Source organism: Ailuropoda melanoleuca, chromosome 14, assembly GCF_002007445.2.
Source record: "Ailuropoda melanoleuca isolate Jingjing chromosome 14, ASM200744v2, whole genome shotgun sequence".
Classification (NCBI taxonomy): Eukaryota; Metazoa; Chordata; class Mammalia; order Carnivora; family Ursidae; genus Ailuropoda; species Ailuropoda melanoleuca.
Window position 1 is genome coordinate 71483577 of NC_048231.1, and position 12455 is coordinate 71496031.

Genomic DNA, 12455 nt, shown 5'->3' on the forward strand with positions numbered 1-12455 from the left:
CCATTCCTCCTCTTCCAAGGGTGGAATCCAGAAGCAGATGCTCCCTGTTTAGAATAACTTTCCTACCCAATAGGCTGCTGATTTGTTAATATTAGTGTTATCCTCTACAATACATATGCAACTTTCAGATACCACATCTGGAGGCTTCTACCCCAGAGAAGAATAAAACTGCAGCTGAAAGTGTCGAAAAAGTGTCTGGGTTTCTGAGTTTCAGACCAGCAAAATTGGCAGCTTTTTCCGGCTCTAATTTCTGTCATAGGAACAAGGAGCACCCTCTCATAGCTTTCTCTCCCCTGGCCCACGCTCTCCAGCCCAGTGATAAGTTAGGAGGCTGCTTTCTGCTCTTTGTTATACTGGGTTCTGCCCCATCTCTCTAAAGCAATCTTATAAATCATTGATGAGAATATTTCTATTTCTGTCTTAAATATCCTAGCCAAGAAAGCCTATGAATACTTTCCAAATCAAGTGCTGGCATTGCATGATGCTTCCTCATTGATGGCAGCCCCATTTCATTGTTTTTTCACTTCTTGGCTCTTCATCCGTGTCAGCAATGCCAAGTCTCAGCTTGGGGGTGGGGCCTGACCCTGGTGCAGCACCCTCTGTGGCCTCTCTTTTCTGGGCAGAAGCTCCTTTTTTTCCCTTCTTCTCCATGACTGCCCCCCCCCAGCTTCCATCTTAAACCTTTAAACCTCGAAATGCTATAAATTATGACTGCTATTTATTCTCAGTAAGGTTTCATCCTGATGTCCATCCTGCCTCAGGAACCACCATCCCTCCATCCTGATGGTCATTTATTCTATGCCTGCGAATTAATTCTCTTGAATATCAACCTGCATTTGAAGGCATGAAGTTCCAATATAAAAAGGACTCTGTCCTGTAGTACGTTCCAAACTCCACTAGTTTATAAGAACTATGTTTCCTTCATTCACCACTATATTCTGGGCCTGACATGTGGTAAGCACTCACCAAATATTTGTTGAATAATGAATAGGGGAATTAATGAATAAATGAAAGACCTAAAAGATTAGATTCCTTATACACTGGAGCTCCTCCATCCCTTAAAACCATCTGGACCTGACACTCTAAGATGGTTAATACAGGGTTTACTGAGGCTCATTGTTAGTCTCTACTGATCAAGTAATATGGTTCAAATGCATCTTTCATGATTACCCTCAATTTATTCAGATATTTCTTTTACTTTGATTTTTCCTCAGCATTCATGTCAATAATATATATTACCTGTCCCTTACTAATGCATTGCTTAGTTTGGTTCCTTCATTTGAGTAAGTCTTGTATTCCTGACCAGAGCAGAAACACCTGGAGGGAGGAACTATGTCCATTTGCTTCATAGCCCAACTGTAAGACTTGAGACAGTGGATGTTTAATAAATGGTTTCCAACTGGCTGATGGAATGAATGGGTCCCAAGCCTGACATCTACTTTTATTTTTAACATTGGAGGCTAGAGTCTAAGCCCAAGAGGGAATGGATACTATATTTTTGATCCACTTCATCATGACTTGCATACCTCTCTGTCTGATAGCACAAAGTATTAAGGATTCACAAAGTTTGTTTAATTGTGTGGGTACATAATAGGAAAAATGTCAGGTAAATCAAAATTATCCAGGCCACCGGGTGATTTCCATTATGTCTTTGCAATACTTAGATCCTTTAGAGAAGCCATTCCTTGATATTTTGATGATTGTTTCAATAACATACATTCTTTGTGTGACTTCCATGCCAATGGGAAATGATGATCCAGGAACTCTGGAACTGTCCATCAGTCCAATACAGATTGGGTTGAAGCTCCCCATAATCAACAATGGGGCTTCTTGCCATCAATGCCGTATTTCCTGCCCCCAAGGAGCTTATGGGGCTGGGGGAGACAGATATATGCCTGTAGCTCAAAACCAAATGTTGTAAATATCTGAGCACATAGAGAGGGATGAGGTTACTTCTCATCAGGAGAATGATGAACACCTCACACTGAAGTCCGCATTTACACCAAGTTTTGAAAGAGAAATCTATTCTTACAAGCCAGGACTGTGCCTAATTTCTAGTAGGTGCTCCACAAATGTGTGTTGGCAGCCTGAGAGAAGACAGTGGTGCTCTAGGAGGAGGGGAGGAGTGAGAAACAGTAGAGCAAGGAGAGCAAGGCTCATTTGGGGATGCAGTGAGTCATGTTCTGGGCCTGAAGCTGAAGCCTGGGTTGTCTGAGCCAGTAACTGGGATGGCTCTGGTTGGTTGATTGGAGGCTGTGTATGGAAGTCCTCGGGTTGAGGTGAGGATTTTAGACTTCAGTCAGAAGGCAATGGGAGTCCCTGAATGTGTTGGAGCAGGTCTGGGATGGGCTTCAGTGAAGTTAGGCTGTATTGGTGATAGGGCTGTGTTAGTGGAAGAGGGTGAGAGCAGGGGGTCCTTACTAGGTGGTTGCAGATGACTGGGTGGGGATTAGCAGTGTCATGAACCGAGCAGTGGCCGTGGCATAGGAGCTTTTTGAAGACAGAATCTGCAGGACTGGGAGCTGCCTTCGTGGGCAGCTCACCCTCACAGCCTATCCTCTCCTCTTCCTCTCCTGTTACCCTTCCTCCCGTCCCTTAGCATCACCTCCTTCAGGAGTCTGACACCTGCACTTCTCACCCCACAGACAGGCTCTCGCTTAAGGGGAGAGTTGACCTTAGGCACATGTGTGTGAATGTTAATTTATTAAGACTCCTTTTGATTTATAATTAGTTATTTAATGCCTTCCTATGGTCCAAAAGGATTTGAGGAAGATAGAGTGGATGTATATAAACAAGTTTTCCAACCAAATGGGACCTGCAGATTCAGCCTGATTTCTTATTTGACAGCACAGTTGAGAGTAAGAGCTTCGGGGTAGGTAGATGAGCGGGTTTGAATCCTGACTCTTCCAGTGGCCAGCTGCGTGACTGTCAGCAAGTCACTTGTCAGCTCTGAGTCTCAGGATCCTTCTCTGCAGAGTCAGGATGAGCATACCCTTCCTCTCAGTTTTGTTGTATGGATTAAGTGGGATCAGATGAGTCCAAGCTTTAGTGTAGCACTGGGCCACAGAAAGCCCTCAAGTGGACAGTCAATATCAGAAGACTCTGCCTCATTGTAACTATTATTACTCTTTTGGGCATCACTTGCCAGGTTGGGAGGGTGTCTCCATGTGAGTATTCTACCTTTCCTAAGCCCTTGCCTGTTTATCTTCTATCTGGCCACCAACCTCATTGATAAGATAAAGAAACACATACGTTTCCCCAGGGCATGACTTTTGTCTGGTTCCTGATATTCTTTTGCATCAAATCCTGCCTTTTATTTTTTTTAAGATTTTATTTATTTATTATTGGAGATAGGGGGAGAGGGAGATTGAGAGAATGAGTGGGAGGAGGGGCAGAGGGAGAAGCAGACTCCCCGTGGAGCAGGGAGCCTGATGCGGGACTCGATTCCGGCACCCTGGGATCATGACCGGAACAGAAGGCAGACACTCAATCGTCTGAGACACTCAGGCACCCAGATCCTACCTTTTCTGACAAACCAGGTGGTAAAGATGCTAGCGGTTCCATTTAGGACTCATTCATTACGTATATCCTGTAAAGACCTGGAATACAAAATGAGACTTGATCTTGACTCTCAAGATACTTTTACGGAGGAGAGAGGCACAGACATCTACATCGAAAATCATAGAACAATGAAGCTGGTGATAAAGAGGGGTGGATGCAGTGCTGTGGGAACAGCCCAGGCTATGTTCGAGCTGAGTCAAGATGCAGGAGTCCACTTGGCAGACAACGTAGGGAGGAATTCTGGTCAGAAGGAGGATTGGTGATCTGGGGAGTATGGTATGTTGGGGAAACCTCAGGTAGCTCAGTAAAACCAGACTGTAGAATTTCTCACCAAGAAGATAGGAGATAACAAGTATTAGTGAGGGTGTGGAAAAATGTGAACCCTTGTACACTGTTAGTTAAGAATGTAGAACGATCCAGGCACTATGGAAAACAATATGGAAGTTCCTCAAAAAATTAGAAATAGAAACTACCATATGGTCCAGCAGTTGCACATCTAGGTATATACCCAAAGACAATAAAAACAGAATTTGGAGAGATGTCTGCACTCCATGTTTATTGCAGCATTATTCACAATAGCCAAGATATGGAACCAACCTAAGTGCCCATCAACAGATAAATGGATAAAGAAAGTGTGGTATGCTATATACAGTGGAATATTATTCAGCCACGAAAAGAAGGAAATCCTGCCATTTTTGACAATGTGGATAGACCTTGAGGACATTATGCTAAGTAAGAAAAGTCAGAGAGACAAGTACTATAGAATATCACTTACATGTGGAATCTAAAAAAGCCAGAACGGTAAAAAACAGAGAGTAAAGTTGTGGTTGCCAGGGAGTAGGGAGTGGGAGAATAGGAGAGATGTTTAAGAGTGTAAATTTGCAACTAGCAGATAAATAAGTCCCAGAGATCTAATGCACAGTATGATGAGGATAAACAATAATATTGTATTATAATAATCAAATTTGCTAAGAGACTAGATACTAATTATTCCTACCACAAAAAAGAAATAGTTATGTGATGTGCTAGAGGTGCTAACTACTGCTTAATGGCAATCATATTATAGTATATAAATGTATCAAATCAAGGTGCTGTACATCTTGAATTTATACAATGTTATATGTCAAATACATTTCAATAAAAAATAGAAGAAACTATGCTACTCCTAAAAAAAAGATTGCGGAGTTTCTAATGGGGCATTTGTGTGTCAGTAAAGGTCTAATAATGGAAAAACGGAATACAGGCACTGGAGCAGGTAAACTGGGGATGTTTTTAATGTGTGATCCAGGTGCTCCTCAAATAACTCGGGGAGCATTACCACTTTCTCCCACAATGAGTCTTTAATATCAAGCTATGTATTATATTTCCTGTAATGAAACTAAAATGAAAAATGAGTAACTTCTTTTACCAGATTTATATTCAATGTCTTAATTTTCTTTTATCCCTTTTTTACTCTGGAGAGGGGTATTTAGCATCAGTTTCTGACGTCATCAGCCCAGGACATCACCTACAGCCCCATCTCCTGCCCTTGGCAGAGGTTTAACAGATGGGCTATAAACAGCTGTCACGCATGAATCCGGGCAGCCTGTCTCCACAGCTACCTAAGGGGCTCTGAGCATCCAGATCCTCCTAATAGGTGCTTCCAGAACTGCAGGGCGATGGTGGGAGGTGGCCCCAGCAAGGCCATCTGAGAAGTGCTCTCAGAGAGTGTGGGGGGAAGCACGTGCTGACATCCACACCCTGCTGGCTCCCAGAACCGCCCCAGTGACTGTGGGACAGACTGGCCCTGTCCTGGGATCATTTGCAAGTGCATTGGGTCCAACACTAGGCCTTGGTACCATCTGGGTCTAGGGGTAATTCTTTGTTTTGTTTGCTTGTTTGATTCCTTATCTTGCATATATTCCTTTCCATTTCGGCTAAATGCCAAAGGACTAAGATGGGAATCGCGGATGTTGTTTTTCCTGCCAAGTGAATCAACAGTTCAGCTTTTTCCTCATGGTGTCCAAGGGCCATGGAATGTGAGCTGCTGACCTTCTAGTATCATTTCTTTCTCTCTCCTAATTCAAACCCTTTTTTTCTGGTCAGGCAGTGTCTGATGTCTCATTTCCAAGTGCACTCCTTCCAGCCTGTGGCTCTTGCATCTGCCTGTGATGGCCCCCTTCACCTCATCATGCACCCCAACACAGCCGACTCAAACCTCCTGTCAAAGCCCTCCTGGCTTTTTGTGCCCTCACATCTTTTCAGAGATCTGAACTGGGCGCCCCAAGAACATTTAGGGTCAGAGAACTCAGATGGGAACCTCACTGTTAATTCATGCCCAGGAGCATACTGATTTCCCAAACTGCGCTATCAGCTTCCAAATGGTGGGAGCTTTGTATTTCTTGTCCTCTTAGAGACAGCCTCCGAGGACTGGCTGCAGGAATGGTAGTCAGCTAGGATGGCTTAACAGTGCACTGATTTTTTGTTGTTGTGTTGTTCTGTTTGTTAATTTTTTTGGTCCCATTCAAAATAAGCACTTAAATGCAGAGAATCGAATATGAAATCCCAGCCTTTGAGCTCAAGGGGAGCGGGACAGACATTTGCTACATTCAGACCTCCAGGCAGGGGTGTGTTCAACCCTCTAGGCAGATCCCCACCCTCCCCTTCCTGACAGCCTTCCTCGGCTGCCCTGACGCTGAAATCCTATTTGGCAGAACTCTAGAGGCTTTTTTGTATGTCTGACCACAACCTCTATCCTGGATCTCCCGCTGTGCAGTCTGCTCTGTGCTAGGTTCGGGGCAGGGTGGAGGGGGGTGTGACGGAAGAAGCAGAAGACTGGAGAAGAGAGGGACCCTGCCTTTTGAAGTTTGGGATACAACTTCCTCCAGAGCAGTGCTGGGGGGAGGTTTGGACACGCACGGAGGCCGGGAGTGCCATTCCAGATGTGGGAGAAGAGCGTTTCCCTTTGCCTCTAGCACAAATCCTTTGTCATGTCTTCTCTCTGGACCTGTTTTCTCCTGTCAAATGGGCATTACCAACCGCTCACTGGCACACAGGGTTGCAGGCCGGTGACTTGAGGCAATGTGAAGGGATACCCGCTTCCCGATACAAGGGCGGTGTCCGAGTGAGGATAGTTCCCCTCCTCACCCTATGAGTGAGTCAGTGCTGCCTCATCAAGTTTAAACTTCACTTGTCACCAGCAGTTACTATTCCTGTTTTCAGTGATTGTGTGATGAGTGGGTTGTATTTGTTTTTATTTTTTTATTTTTTTGAGATTTATTTGACAGAGAGTGAGAGAGCACAAGCAGGAGTAGTGGCAGGCAGAGAGAGAGAGAGAGTTAGAAGCAGCCTCCCCGCTTAGCAGGGAGCCAGACCAAGGGCTCGATCCCAAACCCTGGGATCATGACCTGAGCTGAAGGCAGACGCTTAACTGAACGCCCCAGGAACCCCCATTTTTAAGGTTTCTGAAAAAAAAATCATGGGGTAGTCGTGTGGTTAAGACATTGTTAGAAGCAGAACTGTCCCAGTTCATCCTAGCAGGCCCCCTCCCAGAGTGCACGCGTGCCAGCGAGCCTGTGCGCTGGAGCTTGCGTGCGTGTGCCTGCGCATGTGCGTGCGTGCCTGCGTGAGCGTGTGTGCTGGGGAAGTCGCATCGCGGGGTCTTCTGGCTGAAGGGGAATCTGGGGATGGTTAAANTGGAGCTTGCGTGCGTGTGCCTGCGCATGTGCGTGCGTGCCTGCGTGAGCGTGTGTGCTGGGGAAGTCGCATCGCGGGGTCTTCTGGCTGAAGGGGAATCTGGGGATGGTTAAGATACATCAGTTAATGGGGCGCCTGGGTGGCAGAGAGGTTAAGCGTCTGCCTTTGGCTCAGGGCGTGATCCCGGCGTTATGGGATCAAGCCCCACATCAGGCTCTTCCGCTATGAGCCTGCTTCTTCCTCTCCCACTCCCCTGCTTGTGTTCCCTTTCTTGTAGGCTGTGTCTATCTCTGTCAAATAGATAAATAAAATTAAAAAAAAAGATACATCAGTTAAGAGGTTGTTGGCTTTTGGTCCATCACTTTTAAAACCAGTTATGAATAAGGCAGAACTTAGAGGGAGGCGCCCCAGAGGACCCGGAAGTCTACACTCGGGCAAGGTGTAATTTGGGAAGTCCGTGTTTGTCCTTAAGCAGCGCGCTGTGCATAGATAGAGCTGCTTTCCCCAGCTGTGGAAAGAAAGGCTGTTCTCCGACCTGGAGGGCAGGAAGTAGACCCTGCAAAGGGGCTTGCGTTTGGAATCCAGTCCGTTTGGAATCAGATCAAGGATGTCTTTGGATAATGGAATTTGAGGCGCCGTCCTGCTCTTTCCTGTTTTACTGGGATTCTTAAGATCAGAGTATGAACTTTGGAAACTTGATTGTTTTTGCTTGCTTGCTTAATTAAGTACTCTGGCCTACAGACAGACTTATAATTTTGATTCGTTGACAAGATTTAGAAAGAGACTTCAGAAGGTCTGGGCACACTGTACCCTTATTCCTAGGGCTGAGCAGACAGGGCATCGTGCACTCTGCAGGTACAGCCCACTGCCCACCTGCCTGGGCTTCTATGCGCTTGTGTTTGCAGGCCTGAGGTGTTCAGCATTGGCGGGTCTCTGTGGGTATTTGTATGTTGACAGGATACAGGAAGTGTGTGTACCTCAAAACTATTGTCTTAGTTAATCATAACCAGCTTTCTGAACCTGAAGCAGCCACTTTCCACCCATTGCAAGCTCCTGCAAGTTTCTCCACTGCGTTTCCCCGTATGGGTGTCATGGACTGGATTTTGTGTCCCCTCCCCAAATGTATATATTGAAATCCTGACTCCCACTGTGATAGTGTTAGGAGGTAGGGCCTTCCGGGGGCGGGTGTAGATCATGAGGGTGGAGTCTTCATGAGTGAGACTAATGACCTTATAGAAGAGACCCCAGAGAGATTCCTTGCCCTTTCGGCCATGTGAATTAGAAGATGTCTCAGTGAGGCTGTCTGTGAGCCAGGAGGTAGGGCCTCTCCAGACTTTGAATCTGCTGGCATTTTGATCTTTGAATTCAAGTCTCCAGAACTGTGGGAAATGAATGTTTTCTGTTTAAGCACCCAGTCTGTATTCCTGTACCCCAGGCTGTATTTTTGTTATAGCTGCCTGAACAGACTTAAGACCCTGGGTATGATTCAGCAGCCAGTAGGCTTGAGCAGGGAAGAGGGCAGGGCTGTACTTGGCTGGATCATGGAAGCAGTAAGCAGTGTAAGCTTTAAAAGTAAGTTCACATGGGAGAATTGGGGGCTGGATATACAGATCAGTCCCGGGCTGGGAGTCTATAGGCAGATATGGAGAGCTTACAAGAGTGTGCCATATTTGAAACCCTGTTTGGCTCTTCAGATATAAATTCTCTAGAAATTTTGCCCCTATAGGGAAAAATAATCCCCCCCTTGTTCTGGCATAAGAAACTTGGGAGAAATGAAAATATATGTAATCCTATTTTTAACATGTATTTTCAGTAATATTGTCACTTAAAAATTTATGAGTGTAAACACTTATTAATTATAAATTGTTGATAATGTATGCATAGAGATATGAAAACATAGAAGAGAGTCATATACTTTGAGTAGAAAATGAGGAGTTCTTTATTTAAAAAGTTATATCTTTTCTAGAACATAGTACATCCATTTTGGATACTCAGGGAACCAGATCAGGGGACCTCCTAAGGCCCTGCAGCTCTGAAGCTCTATGAAAATGCATCTCCTTATTTTCCATCTAGTAAGATGGCTAAACAATTCTCTAAAACTCTGTCTGTTCATTGGTTATGCTGTCTCTAGCTGTGCTCTAACTAACATTGTACTAAGAATTGCATTTTTCTCTCTCCTGACTTAGATTTAAATCTTGCAATCACCGCTGGGAAGTGAGCTGTATCATCTTGAGAAATCAGACCACAGAGCTGGGCCTGCAGCTGGCAGGCTGGGTCATCTTTAATCGCTTAACCCTTCATATCAAAGGATGGGTTGTAGTAGCAGATTCCTCCTCAAGAATTTGCCATGGCAGATTTTCTCAAGGAAAAGCTGGGAGTTAAAATGAAGCAGAGTATGTACAGCAAAAACCTTGCCTTGTAAGTTGACTTTTATGCCTATACACATGACTGGCTTTATATGTATGTCCATGGAACTCTCTGCTATGGGCCTGTGTCCATGTCTGGGACATGTGTGGCTGGGATGTGTATGCACAAGTATTTAACATGAGAATGTGCAGGGTGCATGTGTGCCTGTGAGTGTGTGAATGTGTGTGGGTATGTTGTGTGTCTAAGGAAAATTCTTTCCTGTTTTATGGTATACATCCAGGCTATTTAAGGCTGTTTGAAAACATGGCCACAATAATTCCCTTTATACACTGGGGTAGGGCCCTTTTAAATGGACTCTGGATTTGGCCATGTGCTTTTGTTTCAGTCAGTGGAACATTACCAAATGTGACACAGACATCTGAAAGGCAGTTGTACTCTGAAGTTGTCTTCTCCTGCTGCTCTTGGGAGCCCTTAACCAACATAATATCGAGGAACTGGTGCAAGCCTGTTGGAGACATGGGGCCCAGTGACACCTGCCACCCCAGCTGACAGCCACCACCAACTGCCAACTAGTGAATGAAGCCATCCTGGACCAAGCAGCCCGCATCGCACTTGTGAGTTATGTGCAGCCACAGGCGTGAGCACTGAGGAGGCTGGAGGGAGAACTGCCCCGCTGAGCCCAGCCATCACTGCCCACCCACGTGATCCCGAGTCACTAAGTTTTGGGATGGTTTGTTACACAGAAAGAGCTTATTAACTGATCTGGTTGGTAAGAGAGGGGAAAAACCTCCTTATTGGAGAAAGAGGTGTTTGGTGACAGCTGGTAGGCATGAATCACAAGAAGAGATGTAATTCCGCGTAAACATTCTTTATAATCCTGTTCTTATTTTATGAGTTTAAAAACATAAAAATTAGCTCTTATTGGAGCACCTACTATTAATTCTCACACAGGAATGCACATTAACAAGTCAAGCGTGGGCAGTGCTGGCATGCTGTAATAATACTTTACCTGGGCGCAGGGAAGAAAGCCAGAGAGAAACCCACCCAGGGAGGACGCCGAGAATGCTGCCCTGGAGAATCTGCAGTGAGGCCATGACTTGCTCTTCAGAAGTGAAAGGATTCCTCTCATCCCCACTTCTAGTCCGGCTCCATGGGGTGGGCAGCACTCTGCATCTATTACCCAGGAGCTCACCCCAGGCGTCTTGACTCCTTGAAGAACAGCGCCTATAAAGTGAGGCTCTGAGAGAAACAAGATTCTCTTCCCTGCCTGAGGCCTGCCTTTTGGGAACCTGCTACCTCTGAATAATTGACTCTAGGGATGATTGTCCCTCTCAAGGGAGACCATGTGCATTTCCAAGGACAAGACCTTTACCCTGCAGACCGTAACAGGGTATCGGGTTATGATGATTGGTCTATTCTAGATGGCTCTGCTTATCTGTAGAAGCAGAGGTTGTGTGAGAAAACTGTGTGTGCGTGTGTGTGTGCACGTGCACGTGCAAATGCAAGAATACTGGCTCAGAAGTCAGGGCACATGACTTTTGCAGTTGCAACTCCAGTCCTGCCTTACAAGAAATTCCTACTTGCTGTGACCTGAAGAAGTTTAGGGTAGACTCTAACCTGCTATTAATACCGGTACTTTGGGCTTGAAAGACATTTTATTTCTAAAAGTCCTGTTTCAAAACACAGGAATACTCACAAACCCTTTGTTATTGGTTAACACCTAAATGGAAAGTAGTGGATAAGAAGGGGTAGATGCTTTGGAGCAATTAGGGAACCCTGATGCTGTGTGGATACCAGCACTTACTACATTTCATACTTTTAAGTTTTATCCAGGCCTGGACCTGCCTAGCTTTCTTGCAAATGAATACATGTCCCACACTGCTCAAAAGCATGTGTTTTATCAGTCAGGTCAAAGGCTCAATATGACTTATCTTTCTTCTTTTTGTATTTATTTGGTAGATTTAAGAACATTATGTATAGGAGAGAAAAAATGATTGGGTTAATTATATTAACTCAACGGAAACTGGCTTTGTTAAGTATTAGCTGTTGTCAAGCCCTATATGAAGTCCTTTATCCATTATTATTTATCCAGTAATCGGGTCGTAGTATTATTATTCCAGTTTTCCAGATAAGGAAACAGATTCTTAACTAGAAAGTTGAGCGGTCTCATGTGTGGTTGCTGCTAACTGTTGGAAGTAAAACCTGAATACAGCAGGCCTGTCTGATGTTAAAGCACTGCCTTTATTTTTTTATATTTTTAAAAGAATTTATTTATTTATTTGAGGAGGGGCACGAGTGGAGGGGAGGGGCACAAGGAGAGGGAGAAGCAGGCTCCCCGATGAGCAGGGAGTCTGACAATGTGGGGCTCAATCCCAGGACCCTGGGATCATGGCTGAGCTGAAGGCAGACACTCAACCGACTGAGCCACCCAGGTGTCCCAGCACTGCCTTTATTTTTATTTAAATTCATTATGAACGATTTCAACCACACAGAGAACTTTAGAGAACAATATAACAAACACTCATGTGCCCATTACCCGATTTTATTAGCTCTTAATATTCTATTATACTCACTTTATATTTCATGGTATTTTTTAAGGTGGGATATTTGTCTTTTTAAAATTTATATGTAGAAATTCTTTATATGTAGAAACTTTTCATAGAGTCTGGATATTCTGTGGATTTTAACTATATTTATGGTGATATCTAACAAGCAGAAATTTTCATTAGTTTATATGTAATCAAATGATTATGGTTGAGCTTTTTAGTCTTTTTAGGAATTTTTTTGTGGTTAGTGATTTGTGGGTCCTATTTTTGAAATATTTTCCTTTACTACCACCAAGATTTTCAGTT

General features: G+C 44.5%; 1 long non-coding RNA gene across 1 annotated transcript in view; it reads left to right on the plus strand.

The window, feature by feature from the left end:
• Positions 1–11810, plus strand: part of LOC117796061 — a 28262-nt gene extending 16452 nt beyond the window's left edge. The window contains exons 3-4 of the long non-coding RNA XR_004620403.1: positions 9423–9654; positions 9989–11810. This is a non-coding gene — a long non-coding RNA (uncharacterized LOC117796061). The remainder of the gene's footprint in view (positions 1–9422; positions 9655–9988) is intronic.
• Positions 11811–12455: the final 645 nt, after the last annotated feature.